Source organism: Hyperolius riggenbachi, chromosome 9, assembly GCF_040937935.1.
Source record: "Hyperolius riggenbachi isolate aHypRig1 chromosome 9, aHypRig1.pri, whole genome shotgun sequence".
NCBI classification, from domain to species: Eukaryota; Metazoa; Chordata; class Amphibia; order Anura; family Hyperoliidae; genus Hyperolius; species Hyperolius riggenbachi.
This window is the reverse complement of record NC_090654.1, coordinates 140,087,949-140,111,293: the sequence shown is the minus strand read 5'-3', so window position 1 is coordinate 140,111,293 and position 23,345 is coordinate 140,087,949. Positions and strand designations below refer to the sequence as shown.

Below are 23,345 nucleotides of genomic sequence, written 5' to 3'. Positions count from 1 at the left end.
GCCCCTCTATGCACACTCCCGTGTGTGTTATTTACATTAGGCAGCCTCTCTGCTCTCTTGTCAGTGAGAGAAGAGAGCTGCCTTTTACAAGCTGCATAGATCGTCCTCTGTTAGGCTGTGAAAGGAGCTGGGCTGTCACATACTGAGGAATTACAGACACCAGAGCTGTCTGCAGGAAGAAACAACCAGCCTGTCATTCTTCAGTGGATGGGACCTGCAGGGGGTAAACACACAAATGATCTCTTGAGATTAAAAAGGAAGGCTGTATACAGCCTGTTTGTGTATGGATGTATTTTCTATGCGTGGACAACATACTGTACATCAACCTACTTCCAGTTTTGGTGGTCATTTTGTTTGTTTATAAACACGCTTTTTAAAACTGTTTTTGACTACTTTTAATGCGGCGGGGAGCGGCGAAATTGTGACAGAGGGGAATAGGAGATGTCCCCTAACGCACTGGTATGTTTACTTTTGTGCGATTTTAACAATACAGATTCTCTTTAAGGAGCACTGGCCCTTTAGTAGTCAGTGCCAAACAGTTGCATGCTGGAGGTTCTTTTTATCTATAATATATTCCTGCTCTTCCATTTATTTCCCTGCCTAGCTGCTTATCTGAAACACGATCCCCTGCTCACTTGTTTTTACAAGCAAGGCTGAGGTGACTCAGCGATTGGAGGAGAAAAGAAAAAAAAGTAAAGGGCATGAATGACATCCGGATTTAGCCTAAACTGTGGGCAAAAGACATGGTTCCCACCAGGAACAGAATTCTTTTCATTTACTATATAAAATGAACTGAAATCAAAACGTGGACAGTACAATACATGTGTTATGTAAGTAGATCAAGTATTTATCTACTTACCGTATATATGTGGTTTTTTTCTCTGGCATAGTATGGCTAATCCTCCCACATCCAATGCAACAGATATGTCTAAACGTGTGTCCTGTTCAGTGGATGGTAACAGTGTGTACGCTGTCCGCGGCCCTGCACAAATTATGTGTGAACCTAGCCTATGACATAAAGGATGTATCAGAATCTAATTTGAATTTCACACCGGAAGGCTGATATTTTTATTAGCATGTTGGCTGCAGTCATCCCTGCTCACTGTAATTGTTGTCGGGCAAGTTCTGCAGATGTACAGAAGCCAATGCCCTACAGCTAATGGTTTTGGAAACAATTGCACGGTGAAGGCAAACCTGTTTCCTGTCACACTCCAAATCATGTAGAGAGTAGCAAAAGCTTATCCTGTCTTCCTCCAATCTAATAAATGACCTCTACTTTTATAGTGAAGTTCCAAGTTCACTACAACCAGCTATGAATTTCCAAAGCGAACTGTATGGTTAAATTGCACTTCTTTGCAAAACCAAATATCTGGACACTTTGGAATACGAAGTTCCCAGAATTTCCCATCTTCTTTCTCAAATAACGAACTACAAAATAGGACCCTCTGTAAAGCTACATACACAAGCTGGTTTGAACTTGGCCATGGCCACAATAAAGGCTGGCTGATGCCTGAGCCTGCCCGATCACATTGTTTTCCCTTTCCCCCTCCCGCGTGAATCTGCTCTATCCCACACCGCTCTTTCCCCATCCACCCACCCCCACCTCCCTCCTTGCATCTGTTCAGTGTTGCCAGTGCGCCATCACCCAAGGGATCGTGTACCAATCCCTGCTGGCAACAAAGATCACCCAGTGTGTACGGGACTTTACCTGAGTGGTCAACCACAAAATCCAGTTTTGTAATGACTGGACCATAGCAAACCACACTTGGATAAATTAAATGAAACTTGAATTGTTTTTTTATATTGTCTAAGAATGACCAGTTCACTGCACCATGTGGCATTTTTCTCAAGGCATCCATGTGTAAAAAAAAAAAAAAAAAAAAAAAAGTGTTAGATCTTATTAGCAGTTAAGCATTTGTTCTAGCCTCGGCTATGGTGTAATCAAAATATATACATAACTGCACATTGATTAAGAGTTCAAATACAAAGGTTTTAACATAACCCTTGCTACTCCTCAAAGGAGTAGATATGCAGAAAGGTGTAATTATGTCACCAGCACACATACTGGATGTGCTTTTAGTTTCACCTACCTCTTATGAATCATTAAACATCATAGGCCGTGCTTAAAGCCACAGCATTGTTTGGAGGAGACCATTAGCAATGTGGTGTAGCATGTGCTTTTTTTCAATTAAAAAGTTGAATGCATCAATGGAGTTCTCCTTTTTTTGTTTAGCTTCCTCGTCTGTTGTATGGCATTGGATGGAGCAGCTTGGATGGTGTTTGCTGACTTGGTCAGAGTGACAGGTCTCCAGGCCCAGCATGGAGGGGCAGGTCCCAGGCTTATCACCAAGGAATATGTGCCCAGGCCCAGAAATGAGTGTCAACATTGACTCTCAGCAGGGCTGGTTCTCTCATAAAGCAAGGTGGAACAATTGCATCAGGCGCAGAGATTACAGGGGCAGCATGTTTGTACTGTGTGTTTACACTAAACGCATGCAGTCAGAGTAGGAGGTGAAGTGAGCGAGGTGAAGAGGTTCAATGGGGAAAGCCGCTTGTTGTGCTGTGTGAGGAGTCTGACAGTGAGTGAGGAGGGGGGTGGCAGGAGAGCAGCAGTGTTTTATTTGACTTGCACAGCAGAAGGGAGGAGGTGGCACTGTTATCCTGATTGAGGAGGAATGAAGGACAGCCAACTGGCTGAGGGTGAGCAGTTTGTTTGTCACAGACTCGCAGCCATCCAGTGTGCTATTGTGTTGAGCTGGAGCATGTCAAGTGAGAACATTAAATGAAGCAGAGTAAATTGCCGGATGCTTTGCAATCCTTTCAAATCGGGAGGGGGGAGGCACATCCTCATATTCTTACCTGTGTGATGTGGTAAGAATGTTCCTCCTCTCCTCTCTGGTGCTATGAGTTTTCCTTGTCGTTTGTGGACTCCTCACTATCTGACATGCTGTGAAGGAGGAGATTCCTAGCAGCTAAGCCATCAGGTTTGCAGCATGATGTTTAACATGGCACTCAATAAGCTATCCTAATCCTCTGTCCTATGCACCCACATTATGAGACACATTAACAAAGTAAAATTCCACTCTTGCTAAAACTTTCCCATAAACATATATTAGTATTGAACAAATGTTTTTTTGCAAATGTTATATCATTAAAACATTTTTTAATGTTTTTGCAGACATCCATTTCTAGAACTGAGTGCATGCAAAAACTGTACTTATTTTGTTGACTGGAATCGCTACGTTGTGTTTCAGTTCAAACAGCCAAAGTATTTCCTCTTCCTGCACGAGTAATCAGCCATACAAAGAAAAAGGTCTTGTTAGTTATTTGTTACAACATTACTAATTTAGTAGCTGTCCTTTACTATGAATAATCTCAACCTGACTGTTTTAAGGTCATGGTGGTGGAACTATGGAAGAGCTGGGCAATTGTGTGCTTATTAATCAAGATATGCAGTTGGAATAAATGGTAACGTTATTATATGGGATATAACAAAGTATTAAAAATATGTTTAATAGCAAGTCTCAAGCAGATACTAGGTTAATTCGGCATCTACAAATCCCCTAGGCGCCAAATAACTGAGATTCCGTTCAGAATACTTTGATAAATCTATATCATTACAGAAAGTTTTCCTTGCAGGGACTACATGATGGCAATTTCACATATGGTATGTTGTAAGAATCCTCACTTTAATGTGACCCAGGTGAAGGTTGCAAACCAGTGGCGTAGCTACAAACCTCTGGGCCCCGATGCGGAATCTGGATGTGGCCCCCCTCCCCCCCACAACACCCGACGCACACACATATGCGAATCCCTATAGCTGGGCATGGCTATACCAATTCAGCTTTGCAGCAGCATGGGTGCCACATTCAATTTGCAGACATACGCAGCACCCAGAGGAAATAGGGCAATTAGTAGCAAGATGCCTTTAATTAGATAGATTAGTATCAGTATAGGCATAGAATAAAGATCCATACACACATTCAATTTTGATTGGTCAATCACTGACCAATTTTACCACTGCATGTAGTATGAGGGCCAAGAGACTTTGAATACTGTGAACAGAGCTGGGCTCTCATAATACCTAGAAGTAGTAAAATTGGCTATTCAAAATTGTATGTGTGTACTAGGCTTTACAGCTAATACTGTACATACAATACAGCTGGTTTACAATCAGTAAAGGGACAGAGCAACACCTTATACTGTACATACTGGAAGTAGCAGGGATCAGCACACACTGCAGCTAGTTTACTGTCAGTACAGGCACAGAGCAACACCTTATACTGTACATACAGGAGGTAACAGATCAGCAAACACTGCAGCTAGTTTACTATCAGAACAGGCACAGAGTAACAGCTTATACTGTACATGCTGGAGGCAGCAGAGCTCACCACACGCTGCAGTTAGTTCACCATCAGTACAGGCACAGAGTAACCGCTTATACTGTACATACTGGAGGTAGGAGATCAGTACACACTGCAGCTAGTTTACTATCAGTACAGGCACAGAATAACAGCTTATACTGTACACATTGAAAGTAGCAGAGATCAGCCCGAACCTAGTGCTGGGAATACACGGCTCGATTCTGAGCTGATAAGATGGCTCAATAGATAATTTCCGACACGTCCGATCGTTTTTGCCGCTCGATTCTGCATTGGGGACAAAGGAAAAAGATAAGAAAAACAAGCGAAAAATAAGAGAATCGCCCACAGATTTGAGTGGCAAAAACGATTGGGCGCAGAATCGAGCCCCAGAATCAAGCCCCAGAATCAACCCGTGTATTTCCAGCATAAGGCCCGGCTCACACTTACGTTTAAAAACTTTGCTGCCAACACGCACATATATATACACACACACTTCTGCTGACTGACACGCACGCACGCACACACCTTAGCACTGGGTCACAAAGCTGACTGGTAATACCAATTTGTATTATACAAACATGCCTAATTAAACTTCACACTTAAATAGGATAATAATACAAGTGCTTAACCACTCCAGAATACTGAAAACACTGCAATAAAATGCTACATTCTAAAGCATAAATTCCCTGGACAGATTATAGGACCAACACAACAAACATACCCAGGCAATCAGGGGTGAGCCTGGGGTGCCTGGCACCTGGGTGCAAGATTTTCTCTGGCGCCTATGGGAGTGTTTAAATTAACCGCGCCCAACCACATAACCACACCTAGGTCCTGCCTAATCACACCCACACCTTCCACCTCTTTACGCATGCATGTGATACCCCATTCCTACCCCTCTTCCATTGGCTTGCTCCTGGCTGGCTTTGGCTGCCTGCGAGTCTGCTAGTCTCTGGACTGACGCAGGCTGAGAGGTTCTGCGAGTGCGAGGCAGTCACACACTGCGTATTTATGGCTGCCTGCGGCCACCCTACTCTCGCTCGCTGTCGTCGGCTCCTCCCCCCGCCAAGCCCAAGCGTGAGGTGGGCTGCCTGTATCTTTCCCGTTGCGCTGCGCAGCCTGCCAGTGTTGCCAACCTTTCATGTTATTTTTTACTGACAAATACCTAAAAATTTACTGACAAAGATTATTTTTACTGACAAAATTTCCCCACTAAATGCACATAAGAGACACCGTTTCACCAGTAAATGCACGTAATGACAGACAGCCTTTCATCAGTAAATGCACATAATGAGAGACAGCTTTTCCCGAGTAAATGCACATAAGAGACCGCTTTTCACCAGTAAATGCACATAATAAGAAACCGCTTTTCACCAGCAAATGCACATGCACATAATAAAGGAGCCCCTTTAGGCAGTGAGTGACAGGGAGCACCTTTAGGTACTGAGTGAATGACAGGGAGCACCTTTAGGTAGTGAGTGAGTGACAGGGAGCCCCTTTAGGTAGTGAGTGACAGGGAGCCCCTTTAGGTAGTGAGTGAGTGACAGGGAGCCCCTTTAGGCAGTAAGTGAGTGACAGGGAGCCCCTTTAGGCAGTGAGTGAGTGACAGGGAGCCCCTTTAGGCAGTGAGTGACAGGGAGCCCCTTTAGGCAGTGAGTGACAGGGAGCCCCTTTAGGCAGTGAGTGACAGGGAGCCCCTTTAGGCAGTGAGTGACAGGGAGCCCCTTTAGGCAGTGAGTGACAGGGAGCCCCTTTAGGCAGTGAGTGAATGACAGGGAGCCTTTAGGCAGTGAGTGACAGGGAGCCCCTTTAGACAGTGAGTGACAGGGAGCCCCTTTAGGCAGGGAGCCCCTTTAGGCAGTGCGTGACAGGGAGCCTTTAGGGAGTGAGTGACAGGGAGCCTCTTTAGGCAGTGAGTGACAGGGAGCCCCTTTAGGCAGTGAGTGACAGGGAGCCCCTTTAGGCAGTGAGTGACAGGGAGCCCCTTTAGGCAGTGAGTGAGTGACAGGGAGCCCCTTTAGGTAGTGAGTGAATGACAGGGAGCCCCTTTAGGCAGTGAGTGACAGGGAGCCCCTTTAGGTAGTGAGTGACAGGGAGCCCCTTTAGCTAGTGAGTGACAGGGAGCCCCTTTAGCCAGTGAGTGACAGGGAGCCCCCGCTGCCGCTTCCCCCTTACCTTGCAGGCTGCGGCGTGTCAGACCTCAGGATCAGCGGCGACCCGACCAGTAAGAGCGGGCGCCGGACGCACCCGCTCTATATGCGGAAGTGATGTCACTTCCGCATATCAGTGCGGGCGCTGGGTCCTAGCGCCCGCACTATTGGTCGCTGCGGCGGCGCCGCCTGATCGAGGTCTGACGGCTGGAGGGAGGGAGCGAGCGGCGACTAGAGCGGGGGGGGGCCGGGTCCTCGAAAACACAGCCCCCGGGGCCCGGGCCCCTCCCCTGCCTCTTCAGGAGGCGGGCCTGGTCGCCACAGCGACCCCTGCGACCGCGGGCCCTACGCCAGTGTTGCAAACCTTTGCCACCTTATAGTGTCAGTTTAAAAAGTATCCAGGCCAAGATTTCACAAGTTCTCAGTTGGTCTCTACTGCTGTCCAACTGTAGTAAATCATGGCCAGAGTGTTTATAGCAGAAAGAATGCAGTTTATAGCAATCTTAAGAAGCAAATCGTTAGGAAGGGAAAAATATTCAATGAACTGCAATAACAGATACAGGCAGAAAGATATTTTTTATTTCACATACCCTAAAGCTCTCCTTTAATAACGTCCAACTCTAGGAAACAATTGTATTACTTAATATAATAGAATGGAAAGGTGTTTTAACCTCCTTTGGGTTTTTAGTGTATCCTTTTATGGGTTTCCTAATACTTCCTGTCTCTGGGACCTCCGAGGACCTCTTTGCTTTTCATGTGACCACTGGATGTTCTAGTTTCAAGAAATGAATGCCAATAATTTGATGCAAGTTGTAACCTTTCACCATTCTACAAAAATAGAAAAAAAGCCCATTTCAGTCAATGTTGGGGAGCTTTAGGCTAAATTCACACAATGGGCTTGATTAATGTGAAGGAGCACTTGCTATGCACACCTTAAATAGCAGTGGGTGGTCCTGTGTGAAGTAATCACTAGCGGCCGCTACTATGTTAATTAACATAGTTACAGTAACTATGTTAAGTAACAAAGTAGCGGCCGCTAGTGAAGTATCACTGTCGCGATACTTCACAGGACTACCCACATTTAAAGTTACGTGCATTGCTATGTAAGCAACGCGCGTAACTAAGGAAGGCACGCTCCTTACATAGCAGCAAGCGCTGCTATGTAAGGCATGCATAGCAGCCCAATGGCCCTTATTAAGTTTTGTTTTCATGCCTGATATTTTCATGCCTTATCAATAAAATGCCTTTTAAGCCAACATCAAGCAAGAAAATACTAAGAAAAATTTTGACAGTACTTTTCCATCTACTTTTTGGTATTTTTTCAAACGCGGAGTGCTGAAAATTTTAATCAGAAAAAAAAATTATATTCTAGGAGAAAATTTACAAGAAAAAGTGAATGAAATAAGGGCCAATGTGTGTGTCTCTTTAAATAAGCTAAACAACTTCTCTAACCTTGGTAATGTTCAAGCCCAATCTAAATCACATTTTCAAGCAAACATATAATTTAAAGTAGGTCATTTTAGTTGGTTATTCAGCTGCTATTGCTTCCAGTTAAGCTATGCACAAAGCACATACTGGTAGTTTATTTGACATACAGCTTACCATCTCCCCTAGTCTCATCTGTCCATCCATGATCCTATTAGACTTTAAACTCCAATGTGCCTCATCTTCTATTGCATTTTGGTATTGCTGTATATGTATGATTATTTTACCTAAATATATGTAGTACATGTTTTACAGTTGTTAAAGAGACTCCGTAACAAAAATTGCATCCTGTTTTTTATCATCCTACAAGTTCCAAAAGCTATTCTAATGTGTTCTAGCTTACTGCAGCACTTTGTACTATCACAGTCTCTGTAATAAATCAATGTATCTTTTCCCTGTCAGACTTGTCGGCCTGTGTCTGGAAGGCTGCCAAGTTCTTCAGTGTTGTGGTTCTGCTATGAACTCCCCCTTCCAGGCCCATCTATGCACACTGTCTGTGTGTTATTTAGGATTAGAGCAGCTTCTCTCTTCTCTCTTATCTTTTACAAGCTGGATAAATCGTCCTCTGAGCTGGCTGGGCTTTCACATACTGAAGAATTACAGACAAGGGCAAAGCTGTTTGCAGGAAGAAACGAGCAGCTTGAAACTTCAGTGCATGAGAACAGGGGGAAATAAATACACAAATGATCTCTTGAGATTCAAAAGGAAGGGTGTATACAGCCTGCTTGTGTATGGATGTATTTTCTATGTGTGGACATACTGTACATCAACCTACTTCCTGTTTTGGTGGCCATTTTGTTTGTTTATAAACAAACTTTTTAAAACTGTTTTTAACCACTTTTAATGTGGCGAGGAACGGCGAAATTGTGACAGAGGGTAATAGATGTCCCCTAACGCACTGGTATGTTTACTTTTGTGCGATTTTAACAATACAGATTCTCTTTAAAGTATGTAGTCATTTCTCCAGCACAGGATAAAAAGAAATGTAAAAATAATCCTTTTTTTTTTAAAGCGTTTATCAAAACCTGGATCTTAATACACTACGTAGGATCTGTAGTGTGAAAGATGAGCTAATCATTTTCAGTAATTATAGCATGGTAAGCTAAACTGTGACAGCCATGCGACTTTACTCAAGCATAAAGAGCTAATGGATGATCACATACAACACATCTTTTTAGATATCCTTTCTCCTACCAATAATATGCAAACTCCCTATTTAACTGTTTCCGGACCAGGCTAATTTAAATCTAAGCCCTGTTTGGGAGCCAGGACTTCAATTAGCCTGCTGCACACTACTGCAGATCGCGCCGCTCTCTTGCTGCTGCAGCTTACTCACCCTGCTGTCGGTATGACGGCACAACTCTGTGAGCTGGCCAGGAGCTAATTTCATTGGCTATGGACCCCGTGATCACTGAGAGCCAATCTCATTTGCTCACATTCATCACAGGTTGACCGGCTAACAGAGCTCTGCCATCATAGTGCCAGCAGGGCAAGTGAACTTCAACGAAGGGAATTCATGCGGCGGGACGTCACTAGGTGCTCTTTTCCATACCAACGGTCTCTGGTCCTTAAATTGTGACCAATCAGATCAGTATTTAGAGTAACCTGGTTTGTCCATATAACTTGTTTTGTAAAATTGTTTATTTGTTTATCATCACATAAGATGTTAACAATGTATAAATTGTTAACAATAATAGTAATAGTAGATTCATACAAAGGAATAATATCCTGAAATTGTTAATAAATGTATGGTTATTAAGAGAGACATATGTCAATATAAGGGAGAATATTTCTGCTTACAGTTCCAAAAGGACCATCTCCTGGATGTCTGCTAGGTTCCTGAAACTAAATCTAGACAAAACGGAATTTATGATCTTCCCACCCCGGCCATGCCTAAACCTCCCAGATGTGCATGTCACTGTTAACCAGACTACCATTCGCCCTACCTCTTAAGCCCACTGTCTGGGTGTCACCCTGGACTCTGCACTCTCTTTCACTCCCCTCATCCAAAACCTCACAAAGTCCTGCAACTTCCACCTCTTCCTGCAACTTCCACCTCTGTAACATCTGCAAGATCCGCCCTTTCCTGTCCTCTGCCACCACCAAACTCCTCATCCATGCCCTCATAATTTCCCGCCTTGACTACTGCAATGCCCTTCTGTCTGGTCTCCCTATGACCCGAATTGCCCCGCTGCAGTCCATCAAGAATGCAGCAGCCAGAATTATCCACTGCTCCCATCGCTCCGCCGCAGCGGCTCCCCTCTGAGTCCCTCCACTGGCTTCCTATCCAGTCCAGAATCAGATTCAAGATGCTGTGTACACACCTAGCCGCTCACTCTGCTCCTCCAATGAACTTCGCCTGACCGCCCCCCGCATCATCCAGTCCCATGCACGCCTCCAGGACTTCTCCAGAGCTGCTCCAAAACTATGGAACCTCCTACCTCCACCCATTAGGGCAGCCCCCTTATTCAACATCTTCAAAAAGGCCCTCAAAACTCATCTTTTCACATTGGCCTACCACCCCTCACAAGTGCTCTAAACCCGTACCTGAATTCTGGTCCCTACCTTTCGTGTCCCTACCTCTCCCTCTAGATTGTAAGCCTTTGGGCAGGGTCCTCCTCCTTTTGTGCCCTAACTGATCATGCACCTCCATTACAGTGCACCCATGCTATGCATTTGAGTTAACTCAACTTGCTTAATCTCCATGCTTCCATCCAGTGACTAAGCATTACCTCGTATTTATACTGTGCTGCGTGATCTGGTTTTTCTTGTTTTCCTGTATTGTCGTATTGCTGTATGTCACCCCTAAATATTGTCTTTAACCTAAACTAATGTCCAGCGCTGCGTAATATGTTGGCGCTTTATAAATACAATAAATAAAACCCTGTTTGGCAGGACCAGAATTCAACAAAATTTAAGAGGTGGCCTCCTATTTTTCACCAGACATGTAGGAGTGTATGCAACTGGCTGCCAAGTCTACATGTAAACAGTGCAGAAGATGAGTCAGGAAAAGTGCAAAGGTCCCTGGGAGTAGGGGAGAAAAACACTGAAATGGTGTATGAAACTTGATTTGCATTGTTCTTTCGCTAGGCTGAGAAGCACACTGGCCAGGAAGGAGTTAATGTTTAGCAGTACACGTCTGCCAGTACTTTCAGACACTCTGCAGGTGACTACCTCCATGCCTTACAAGCCCATTAAACACCAATCAAGGTGATGGATGGCTAATGGGGATTTAAGTGAGAAATTTTCGATTAGTGTGGGTTGTATCAAGCAATGGGTCACTAGCTGCAAGCTTAATGCATGTGTGACCAATTTGTTCCTGAGTACTGTATGTCGCATGGATTGCTTAACCCATCCTAGACAAAGATGTGCAGTTGTGAATGTCACCTTGTGTTCTGCACTGTTTTCAAGACAGCATCATGTTCCAGTATATTACCATATCTGAATATCCAAATTCAGACACTTTTTTTTGGGGGGGGGGGGGGGGGATTAGAAACTTAAGAGGTTTTTCTTTTGTCGGTGTTCCCATTGGAGAGATTTTCTTCTCACTTTGTGCTCCCAAAGCCTCTGTGGACCGTGTGTGAGTGGCTTTAATATGTACAGTGAATGGTCAATTCCCGGGATAAGAAATTAGGGAAAACAATAAAACTAGTCAGTAATTGTAATTTTTATCCACTTTGCAAAACATTTAATCTGTTATTGTCTCTGAGAGATATCACTACTTCTTGGGTGTATTGGAAGTGCTGGAAATTGTCACAGATGGGGACACAGCGCATAAGTAAAAATAGGGACACGGCCTAAGTAAAAAATACCAAATAGTCTGTTTTCTTATCATATTATCCAGAAGTACAGTATATATAAAAAATTCTATAAGTGGCCTCAAATAGATCGTTATGTATACCAATAGATTTAAAACTGATGAGCTTTGACAGTAATGAAATGCCTTGAATGCTGCAGCCTTTCAATCAACTTGCAAAACACAGTATATTAAAAACAAAGAAGCCAGAATTGGATTCAGAAGCAACATAAACTGGCAGTTGGAGTCAAAAGCAATTCTATACTATAACTTTTGCAATAAATTCAAACTGGCTGCAACAGTACCTAACCAGATTGCATAATAGTTGTTCTGTTGGTATAAAGGCTCGTTAGCTGCTTAAAGGGGCACTTAAGTCTGTGGAAAAAAATTAGTTCTACTCACCTGGGGCTTCCAGCAGCCCCCTGCAGCTGTATTGTGCCCACGCAGACTCCATCAGATGCTCCTGGCCCCGCTGGCAGCCACTTCCGGTTTCGGCGACAGGAGCCGACAGGCAGGGAACGCGAGTGATTCTTCACATTCCCAGCCACAATAGCGCCCTCTATGCTGCAATAGCATAGAGTATATATCCTATAGCAGCATAGAGGGCGCTATTGTGGCTGGGAGCGCAGAAAATCACTCGCGTTCGCTGCTGTCGGCTCCTGTCGCCGAAAACCGGAAGTGGCTGCCAGCGGGGCCAGGAGCATCTGATGGAGTCTGCGTGGGCACAATACAGCTGCAGGGGGCTGCTGGAAGCCCCAGGTGAGTAAAACTCATTTATTTCCACAGACTTAAGTGCCCCTTTAAGGGCTACTACAGCAATTACAAAAATCTGTACAATTGAGGATCCTGATGTGTGATCCTCTTTCAGGTCTCTAGTGGCTCAAGCCCAATGAGGAAGTGGCTGTTTTATGCAATCATTTGGTTTTCAGAGGAATACCGTATATACTCGAGTATAAGCCGAGATTTTGGGACCAAAAAATTGTCCCAAAAGTGGAGGTCTCGGCTTATAGTCAAATCTTAACTTAGTGCCAGTGTCGCCTCCCTGAGTGCCCCCTCTATCAAATGCCATTCAGCTTTTGCGGGCAATTTGTACATTGTGCCGGCCAAATGTACCGCAATTGATGTCACGGATCCCCGTATCTCCAAACCTTATCCCCCTCATTGCTATATGCTGCTTGGTGTACACAGCGGGGAGCCTTCACTCACCCGTCCTCGTCGGCAGAGCGGAGCAGCGAAGTATATGCCTGCTCTCTGTCCCCCATTAGCACACGCTGATTGGAAATGGCAGGAGCGGGAGCTTTTCGCTCACCGTTCCTCACTGGCAGAATTCCCCTGCATGCCTGTAGTGGACTCTCTCCTATGACGCCCTCTAGTGGCGTTTCGCCACTGCCTGACGTCATAGGAGCGAGTCCATTACAGGCATGCAGGGGAATTCTGCCGGCGAGGAACGGTGAGTGAGGAACACTGGCACTAAGTTGTGACTCGGGCGGGGGTTGGACAGCATGTCACTTCTATCTGCAGTGTTTCTACTTCCTGATGCATGGAAGCAGATATATTGTTAACAGCCTGTGCTTGGAAATGAGCTTACCTGCAATCTCTGCCGTGGCCCAGGGAACAGCCAACTTACATCTTGTGATTAGACACTAATGAGGGGGGATATTAACAGGTTAAACTCTCTAAATACATACAGTGTGCATTTCTCTATGTTTTCCTTCTGTCCTGTGCAAGAAGTTAGGTCCACTTTAACTAGCAACAGGTGATGCAGAGGCTGAGACCGCAATGGGCCCCCTTGCCCAGTCCTTCATCCATCTTGCTTGCTTTTAGTTGATGCTATGCTGGCAATGAACACCCCTATATGCGCATTGCATAGTGCTAACCCTTAACCACTTAAGGACTGCCCCCAGCCGATGGGTGGTGGCAAAGACCGGGCCCAAACGACCGCAATACGCCCATCGGCGTGGGCGGCTGCGGGCGTGGTTATGCGGCGATCACGTCATTCGTGACGCGATCAGCCGCCGGCGACTGGCTCCGACCCCCTCTCGCGCTGTAACCCGCCGGCCGTTCGGAAGCGCCGGCGGGTTACTAGCACCCGGATTGCCGCATGTACATTGTATAATAGGCTTTGTAATGTATACAAAGCCTATTATACAGGCTGCCTCCTGCCCTGGTGGTCCCAGTGTCCGAGGGACCACCAGGGCAGGCTGCAGCCACCCTAGTCTGCACCCAAGCACACTGATCTCCCCCCCCCCCCCTGCCCCCTGATCGCCCACAGCACCCCTCAGACCCCCCCCCCCTGCCAACCCCCCCCCAGACCACTGTTTGCACCCAGTCACCCCCCTAATCACCCATCAATCACTCCCTGTCACTATCTGTCAACGCTATTTTTTTTTTAACCCTAAACTGCCCCCTGCTCCCTCCTGATCACCCCCCCACCCCTCAGATTCTCCCCAGACCCCCCCCCCCCCTGTGTACTGTATGCCTATCCCCCCTGTAATAACCCACTAATCACCCATCAATCACCCCCTGTCACTGCCACCCATCAATCAGCCCCTAACCTGCCCCTTGCGGGAAATCTGATCACCCACCCACACCAATAGATCGCCCGCAGATCCGACATCAGATCACCTCCCAAGTGCAGTGTTTAGAATCAGAATCAGAATCAATTTATTTTCGCCAAGTAAGTTTGCACCTACAAGGAATTTGTCTTTACAGTTGCTTAACAAACACAAACAAAAACAATACAAGGACAGACAGTGTGAATATTACAAGTTAAGAACGTTATAAGTATAGTGGCAGTAAGCAATGTGAGAATTGTTCATTTACAGTTCTGTGGTGATTACTATCAAGTCCTAGCAGCTCTAACGTGGTTCAGCATTAAGTATGGCTACTGCTTGAGGAAAAAAACTGTTCCTGTGTCTAGAGGTTTTGGTAGCGATTGACTGGAATCTTACTCCTGAAGGCATGCGCTGGAAGATGGAGTGAGCTGGGTGAGAGGGGTCAAAGGCAATTTTGGTTGCTCTCTTTCTGCACCTGCTAGTGTAAAGATCCTGCAGGGAAGGTAAGCTACAGCCAATTATCCTTTCCGCTGATCGGATGATGCACTGCAGCCTCCCCTTTTCTAATGCTGAGCAGGAGCCGAACCATACAGTCATAGATGATGTTATGGTGGATTCGATGATTGCAGTGTAGAACTGCACCATCAGATTTTGAGGTAGGCCAAACTTTTTCAGCTGCCGTAGATGGTACATTCTCTGTTGTGCTTTCTTGACAATAGTGACAGTGTTGTTGTCCCATTTTAAGTCGTTTGAGATCGTGGACCCAAGAAACTTGATTGACTCTACTTGGGTTATTGTGGATCCATTTATGGTTAAGGGGAGGTGCTGGGGGGGGAGATCTCCTAAAGTCTATTATCATCTCCATAGTTTTGAGAGCATTTAGTTCCAAGTTGTTGCTGCTGCACCAGGAGGAAAGCTGTCCCACCACATGCCTGTATGCATACTCATCCCCGTTTTGAATGAGACCAACAACTGTTGTGTCGTCTGCAAACTTCAGAACCTTAACAGATGGATCTGTGGAGGTGCAGTCATTGGTGTAAAGTGAGTACAGCAGTAGGGAAAGCACACAGCCCTGGGGTGCACCAGTACTGACAGTCAGAGAGCTTGATGTGAGTTTACCAAGTCTAACACGCTGTCTTCTGTCGGTTAAGAAGTCGGTTATCCATTTGCAGATGGGTTCAGGTATGTGTAGCTGGGAGAGCTTGCTGTGCAGCAGTGATGGAATTATGGTATTAAATGCAGAGCTGAAAGCTATAAATAAAATCCTGGTGTAGGTTCCTGGGATATCTAAATGCTGTAGTACATAATGCATAGACATGTTCACGGCATCGTCTGCGGATCTGTTAGGCCTGTAGGCAAATTGCAAAGAGTCCAGCAGGGGATCTGTGATGGATTTCAGATAATTCATTATCAGTTTTTCAAATGCTTTCATGACCAGTGATGTCAGGGCAACAGGCCTGTAATCATTTAAACATGTAGGTTTTTTTTTTAATTGGTACAATAGTTGAGCTTTTAAAGCACTCAGGAACAATTGAGAGTTCTAGAGATGCTTTGAATATGTCTGTAAATACAGGCGCTAATTGGTCGGCACAGAGATTCAAGCATTTTGCAGACACAGCGTCTGGTCCCATTGCTTTCCTGGTGTTTTGTTTTTTAAAGAGTCTATTTACATCTGATTGGCATATTGTTAGAGCATGCACATCTGGGGACAGGTTAGCAGATTGTCTGGTCTGCTGTGTTGTGTACATACTGAGGCACTGCAGGGGGTGGAGATGATGACTGGTTGGAGGAGTGCTCAGTTTGCCTGTGGCAGAGATGCAAATTGACTTGTTGTTTGGCTTTTGTTGGTAGTGTCAAACCTGCAATAAAATGTATTCAGTTCATTTGCAAGCTGCAGGTTATGTAGTGAGGGGGGAGAAGATCTCTTCCTGTAGCTGGTACATCTGTTCTCTACCCTAAACACCCACTAATTACCCATCAATCATCCCCTATCACCACCTGTCACTGTTACCCATCAGATTAGACCCTAATCTGCCCCTTGCGAGCACCCAATCACCCACCCACCCACACACACGCTCAGATTGCCCTCAGACCCCCCCTTATCAATTCACCAGTGCATTATTTACATCTGTTATTCCCTGTAATAACCCACTGATCACCTGTCAATCACCTATCAATCACCCATCAATCACCCCCTGTCACTTTCACCCATCAATCACCCCCTGTCACTGCCACCCATCAATCAGCCCCTAACCTGCCCCTTGCGGGCAATCTGATCACCCACCTACACCAATAGATCGCCCGCAGATCCGATGTCAGATCACCTCCCAAGTGCAGTGTTTACATCTGTTCTCTACCCTAAACACCCACTAATTACCCATCAATCACCCCCTGTCACCACCTGTCACTGTTACCCATCAGATTAGACCCTAATCTGCCCCTAGGGCACCCAATCACCCGCCCACACCCTCAGAACGCCCTCAGACCCCAGCCCTGATCACCTCGCCAGTGCATTGCTTGCATCTATTTCCCCCCTCTAATCACACCTTGAGACACCCATCAATCACCTCCTGTCACCACCTAGCACACCTACCCATCAGATCAGGCCCTAATTTGCCCCGTGTGGGCTCCTGATCACTCGGCCAAACCCTCAGATCCCCTTCCGATCACCTCCCCAGTGCATTGATTGCATCTATTTTTCCCCTCTAACCACCCCCTGAGACACCCATCAATCACCTCCTGTCACCCCCCTAGCACTCCTATCCATCAGATCAGGCCCAATACAACCTGTCATCTAAGAGGCCACCCTGCTTATGACCTGTTCCACAAAATTTGCCCTCTCATAGACCACCTGTCATCAAAATTTGCAGATGCTTATACCCCTGAACAGTCATTTTGAGAAATTTGGTTTCCAGACTACTCACGGTTTTGGGCCCGTAAAATGCAAGGGCAGTATAGGAACCCCACAAGTGACCCCATTTTAGAAAGAAGACACCCCAAGGTATTCTGTTAGGTGTATGATGAGTTCATAGAAGATTTTATTTTTTGTCACAAGTTAGCGGAAATTGATTTGTATTTTTTTTTTCACAAAGTGTCATTTTCTGCTAACTTGTGACAAAAAAAAAATCTTCTATGAACTCCCCATACTCCTAACAGAATACCCTGGGGTGTCTTCTTTCTGAAATGGGGTCACTTGTGGGGTTCCTATACTGCCCTGGCATTTTAGGGGCCCTAAACCGTGATGAGTAGTCTAGAATCCAAATGCCTCAAAATGACCTGTGAATAGGACGTTAGGCCCCTTATCGCACCTAGATTGCAAAAAAGTGTCACACATGTGGTATCGCCGTACTCAGAAGAAGTAGTATAATGTGTTTTGGGGTGTATTTTTATACATACCCATGCTGGGTGGGAGAAATCTCTCTGTAAATGGACAATTGTGTGTAAACAAAAATCAAATAATTGTCATTTACAGAGCTATTTCTCCCACCCAGCATCTGTATGTGTAAAAATACACCACAAAACACATTATACTACTTCTCCTGAGTACGGCGGTACCACTTGTGTGGCACTTTTTTGCACCCTAACTGCGCTAAGGGGCCCAAAGTCCAATGAGTACCTTTTAGGATTTCACAGGTCATTTTGCGACATTTGGTTTCAAGACTACTCCTCACGGTTTAGGGCCCCTAAAATGCCAGGGCAGTATAGGAACCCCACAAATGACCCCATTTTAGAAAGAAGACACCCAAAGGTATTCCGTTAGGAGTATGGCGAGTTCATAGAAGATTTTATTTTTTGTCACAAGTTAGCGGAAAATGACACTTTGTGAAAAAAAACAATTAAAATCAATTTCCGCTAACTTGTGACAAAAAAAAAATCTTCTATGAACTCACCATACTCCTAACGGAATACCTTGGGGTGTCTTCTTTCTAAAATGGGGTCATTTGTGGGGTTCCTATACTGCCCTGGCATTTTAGGGGCCCTAAACCGCGAGGAGTAGTCTTGAAACCAAATGTCGCAAAATGACCTGTGAAATCCTAAAGGTACTCATTGGACTTTGGGCCCCTTAGCGCAGTTAGGGTGCAAAAAAGTATCGCCGTACTCAGGAGAAGTAGTATAATGTGTTTTGGGGTGTATTTTTACACATACCCATGCTGAGTGGGAGAAATCTCTCTGTAAATGGACAATTGTGTGTAAAAAAAAAATCAAAAAATTGTCATTTACGGAGATATTTCTCCCACTCAGCATCGGTATGTGTAAAAATACACCCCAAAACACATTATACTACTTCTCCTGAGTACGGCAATACCACATGTGTGGCACTTTTTTGCAGCCTAACTGCGCTAAGGGGCCCAAAGTCCATTGAGCATCTTTAGGCTTTACAGGTGAGCTTACAATTAGGCACCCCCCAAAATGCCAGGACAGTGAACACACCCCACAAATGACCCCATTTTGGAAAGTAGACACTTCAAGGTATTCAGAGAGGAGCATAGTGAGTCCGGAAATGGAAACTTTTTTTTTTTTGTCTCAAAGTGTCATTTTCCGCTAACTTGTGACAAAAAATAAAATCTTCTATGAACTCACCATGCCTCTCAGTGAATACTTTGGGATGTCTTCTTTCCAAAATGGGGTAATTTGGGGGGCATTTATACTATCCTGGAATTTTAGCACCTCGTGAAACATGACAGGTGGGCAGAAAAGTCGTAAATGCTTCAAAATGGGAAAATTCACTTTTGGCACCATAGTTTGTAAACGCTATAACATTTACCCAATCCAATAAATATACAGTGAATGTTTTTTTTTTTTGTCAAAGACATGTAGCACAATAACTTTCGCGCTCAAATGTATAGGAACTTTTACTTTATTTGAAAAATGTCAGCACAGAAAGTTAAAAAAGTCATTTTTTTGACAAAGTTTTAGTCTTTTTTGATGAATATAATAAAAATTAAAACTCGCAGCAGCAATCAAATGGCACCAAAAGAAAGCTGTATTAGTGACAAGAAAAGGAGGTAAAATTCATTTAGGTGGTAGGTTGTATGACCGAGCAATAAACCGTGAAAGCTGCAGTGGTCTGAATGGGAAAAAAGGCTCTGGTCCTTAAGGGGCGAAAAGACTGTGGTCCTCAAGTGGTTAAACTGTTTCCCAACTCTGATTACACCTTATTATAGCTGCTGCATTTCCTATCCCCGGCTTATACTCGGGACACTAATTTTTTTCCTGTTTTTTAAGGTAACAGTTAGGGGGTTGGCTTATACTCGAGTATATACGGTAAGTCTGTTTATTTAACCGCTTCACACCCTGCAGGACACCACAATTTCTGCAGACTGGATTAATCATACTCCAAGGTCACACACACAGGCGTCAGTAGAAAACATAGAAAGATTATTATTTTAGTGGATGATCAGATGAAAATATTTGAATCTATACAAAAGTGAATGAATAAACAGATCATTTGTTTTGTTTCTGATCCGTTTCTGGCCAGCTTTTTTAGCAAAAAGTTGTAACCAAGTAGGAGTTTTTTTTAGATAATTCATACTGGGAGCCCATCTTGTGTTATCGTTCCTAGCTCAAGATTGGGGTTCTCTGCCAGCACAGATACCTGGAGAAGCGGAAGGGTTGCTGGCTTAATGTACAGTAATGGTCAAACCAGTTTTCAGAAATCTGATACCAAAAGCTTCTCAACAGATCCTGTGCACCTGACAACACAATGGGAGGAATTTATCAGTCTTTCTCCTTTCTGCGAGTGACTTGCATTTACTGTGTCATGTCAAACATAATAGGTGCTTGCTTGCACAGTTGTTTTCTCACTGAACAGGAAGTGTTTCCTGCATCCTGTATGCCACATAGTGTGTCTTGTCTGTGTAAAGCTGCTGTTTAGAGTGCTGGTATTATTGATAATTTATACAGAACTGTTTTGAACAATAGCATACAAGTTACATACGAATTGTGTGTATAATGTGTATTATGGAAACTTTACACGCTCTATGCACATACATTTTACCATGTGTAGCAGGATGGCTAACCAAGAGCCTGGAAAAGTCCTGTCAGGAGTTTATATATCACCCCAGGGAGCCTAGCACCCGCTACGTATTCCCCCTCTCACACATGTTATAACGAATATACCCCAATATTCTTTGTGCTAAGAAAATAGTAATTATAGGCCTACAACATACACCAAAAACAACTGACCTGATAGACAACCTAGGTTGTAATACAAAATACACTTATTCATCCAATTTAGTACTGGACTGGTAGAAGCCCCAGGTAAGTAAAACTACATTTATGTTTTGTCCTTTAAGGACCAGGGCCTTTTTTATTCGTTATGCTGGTTTATGATCAGCCAGGAATCTAGCGATTCTAGTACAGGTGTTCCAAGAGGTCAATTCAAAATCTGGCATGCCTTTAAGCGAAATTGGAAGCCAAGTCCAGTGTTTCCCATCCTTAACCCGCCCACCAAAGGTACTCAATCATGCCTGGTGTCAACCCCTTTTTTCCCTCTTCATAGAGGCAGAATGCATCACTTGGTTCTTGCCTAGCAATGCGTCTGAGCCGCATTGAGGGCTAAAGCGCCACCCACAGGATTGAGTTTTATGTGCATTTGTACACAGCTTAAAGGATACCTCAACTGACATGTGACATGATGAGATAGACATGTGTATGTACAGTGCCTAGCACACAAATACCTATGCTGTGTTCCTTTTTTTCTTTCTGTGCTTGAAAGAGTTAAATATCAGGTATGTAAGTGGCTGACTCAGTCCTGACCCAGACAGGAAGTGACTACAGTGTGACCCTCCCTGATAAGAAATTCCAACTATAAAACACTTTCCTAGCAGAAAATGGCTTCTGAGAGCAAGAGAGAGATAAAAAGAGGAATTTCTTATCAGTGAGGGTCACGCTGTAGTCACTTCCTGTCTGAGTCAGGACTGAGTCAGCCACTTACATACTTGATATTTAACTCTTTCAGACAGAGAAAGAAAAAAAAGGAACACAGCATAGCTATTTGTGTGCTAGGCACTGTACATACACAGGTCTATCTCAACATGTCACATTTCAGTTCGGGTGTCCTTTAAAGTAAACCAGAGAGTAAGCATTATAATTAATCGATACTTACCCGGGGCTTTCTCCAGCCCTATAAGCACGCCGGAATCCCTCACTGTCCTCCCACGGTCTGCCGTTCAACTGTGATCAGCCCTGGTAACTGGCTCAGTCATGTCAGTCTGGGCCTACTGTGCATGCACAGGAGGTCCGCGCATGCGCAGAAGACCCAGACTGAACCCAACTGAGCCTGTTACCGGGGCTTATTACAGCTGAACGGCAGACCGCGGGAGGACAGCGAGGGACTCACACGTACTTATGTGGCTGGAGGAAGCCCCAGGTAAGTATTGATTTGTTCTAATGCTTAGTCTCTGGTACACTTTCTAGGGAACCTAAACCAATGCTTCCATATGTATTTCCTTTTAAGCAATACCAGCTGCCTAGTTATCCTGCCCAACTCTTTGGCTGCAATAGTGTCTGAATCACACACTTGAAACAAGCAGGCAGCTAATCCAGACAGACTTCAGTCCAAGCACCTGATCTGCATGCTTGTTCATAGTCTATGGCTAAAAAGTATTAAACACAGGATCCACAGGATAACCAGGCAATATGCATTGTTTAAAAGGAAATAAATATGGTAACCTCTATATCCCCTCTCGCTTTAACCACTTAAGGACTGCAGTCTTAAAACCCCTTAAGGACCAGACACTTTTTTTCCATTCAGACCACTGCAGCTTTAACGGTTTATTGCTCGGTCATACAACCTACTATCTAATTGAATTTTACCTCCTTTTCTTGTCACTAATACAGCTTTCTTTTGGTGCTATTTGATTGCTGCTGTGATTGTTAGTTTTTATTATATTCAACAAAAAAAGACATGAATTTTGTCAAAAAAATGACTTTTTTTTTTTTACTTTCTGTGCTGACGTATTTCAAATAAAGTAAAATTTCTATATACATTTTTGTCTACATTTATTGTGCTACATGTCAAAAAAATCCAATAAGTGTATATTTATTGGTTTGGGTAAAAGTTATAGCGTTTACAAACTATGGTACAAAAAGTGAATTTTCACATTTTTGAAGCACCTTTTCTGAGCACCTGTCATGTTTCATGAGGTGCTAGAATTCCAGGATAGTATAAATACCCCCCAAATGACCCCATTTTGGAAAGAAGACATCCCGAAGTATTCACTAAGAGGCATGGTGAGTTCATAGATTTTATTTTTTGTCACAAGTTAGCGGAAAACGACACTGTGACAAAAAAACCCCTGAAAGTTTCCATTTCTGCTAACTTGTGACAAACAAAAATGAAATCTGCCATGGACTCACCATGCCCCTCTCTGAATACTTTGGGATGTCTACTTTCCAAAATGGGGTCATTTGTGGGGTGTGTTTACTGTCCTGGCATTTTGGGGGGTGCTAAATTGTAAGCACCCCTGTAAAGCCTAAAGGTGCTCATAGGACTTTGGGCCCCTTAGCGCATCTAGGCTGCAAAAAAGTGTCACACATGTGGTATCGCCGTACTCAGGAGAAATAGTATAATGTTTTGGGGTGTATTTTTACACATACCCATGCTGGGTGGGAGAAATATCTCTGTAAATGAGATTTTTGTGTTTTTTTTTTTTTTTTTTTCTACACACAATTGTCCATTTACAGAGATTTCTCCCAATGTTTTGATTTTTTTTTTACACACAATTGTCCATTTACAGAGATGGTTCTCCCACCCAGCATGGGTATGTGTAAAAATACACCCCAAAACACATTATACTATTTCTCCTGAATACGGCGATACCACATGTGTGACACCTTTTTGCTGCCTAGGTGCTCTAAGGCCTAGGTTCTCAACGTGTGGTACGCGTACCCAAGGGGGTACTTCTGATAGTTCCAGGGGGTACTCGGGCTTGATATATTTAACCAAGAATAACAAATTTAGAGTTTTAGAAAATGATAAATCGTATTTAAA

The 23,345-nt window shown here is 44.2% G+C and overlaps 1 protein-coding gene across 4 annotated transcripts in view; it reads left to right on the top strand.

Annotated features, from left to right (window-relative positions):
* TNFAIP8L2 (TNF alpha induced protein 8 like 2) overlaps positions 1 to 23,345 on the top strand; it is a 150,990-nt gene that overhangs the window by 116,505 nt on the left and 11,140 nt on the right. The window contains exon 1 of one of the 4 annotated variants that reach the window (XM_068253588.1): positions 15,512 to 15,532. The exons of the other annotated variants lie outside the window; for them this stretch is intronic. The gene's annotated coding sequence lies outside the window, so the exon portion shown is untranslated. Of the gene's footprint in view, positions 1 to 15,511; positions 15,533 to 23,345 lie in introns of those variants that run through there. 4 annotated transcript variants of the gene reach the window in all.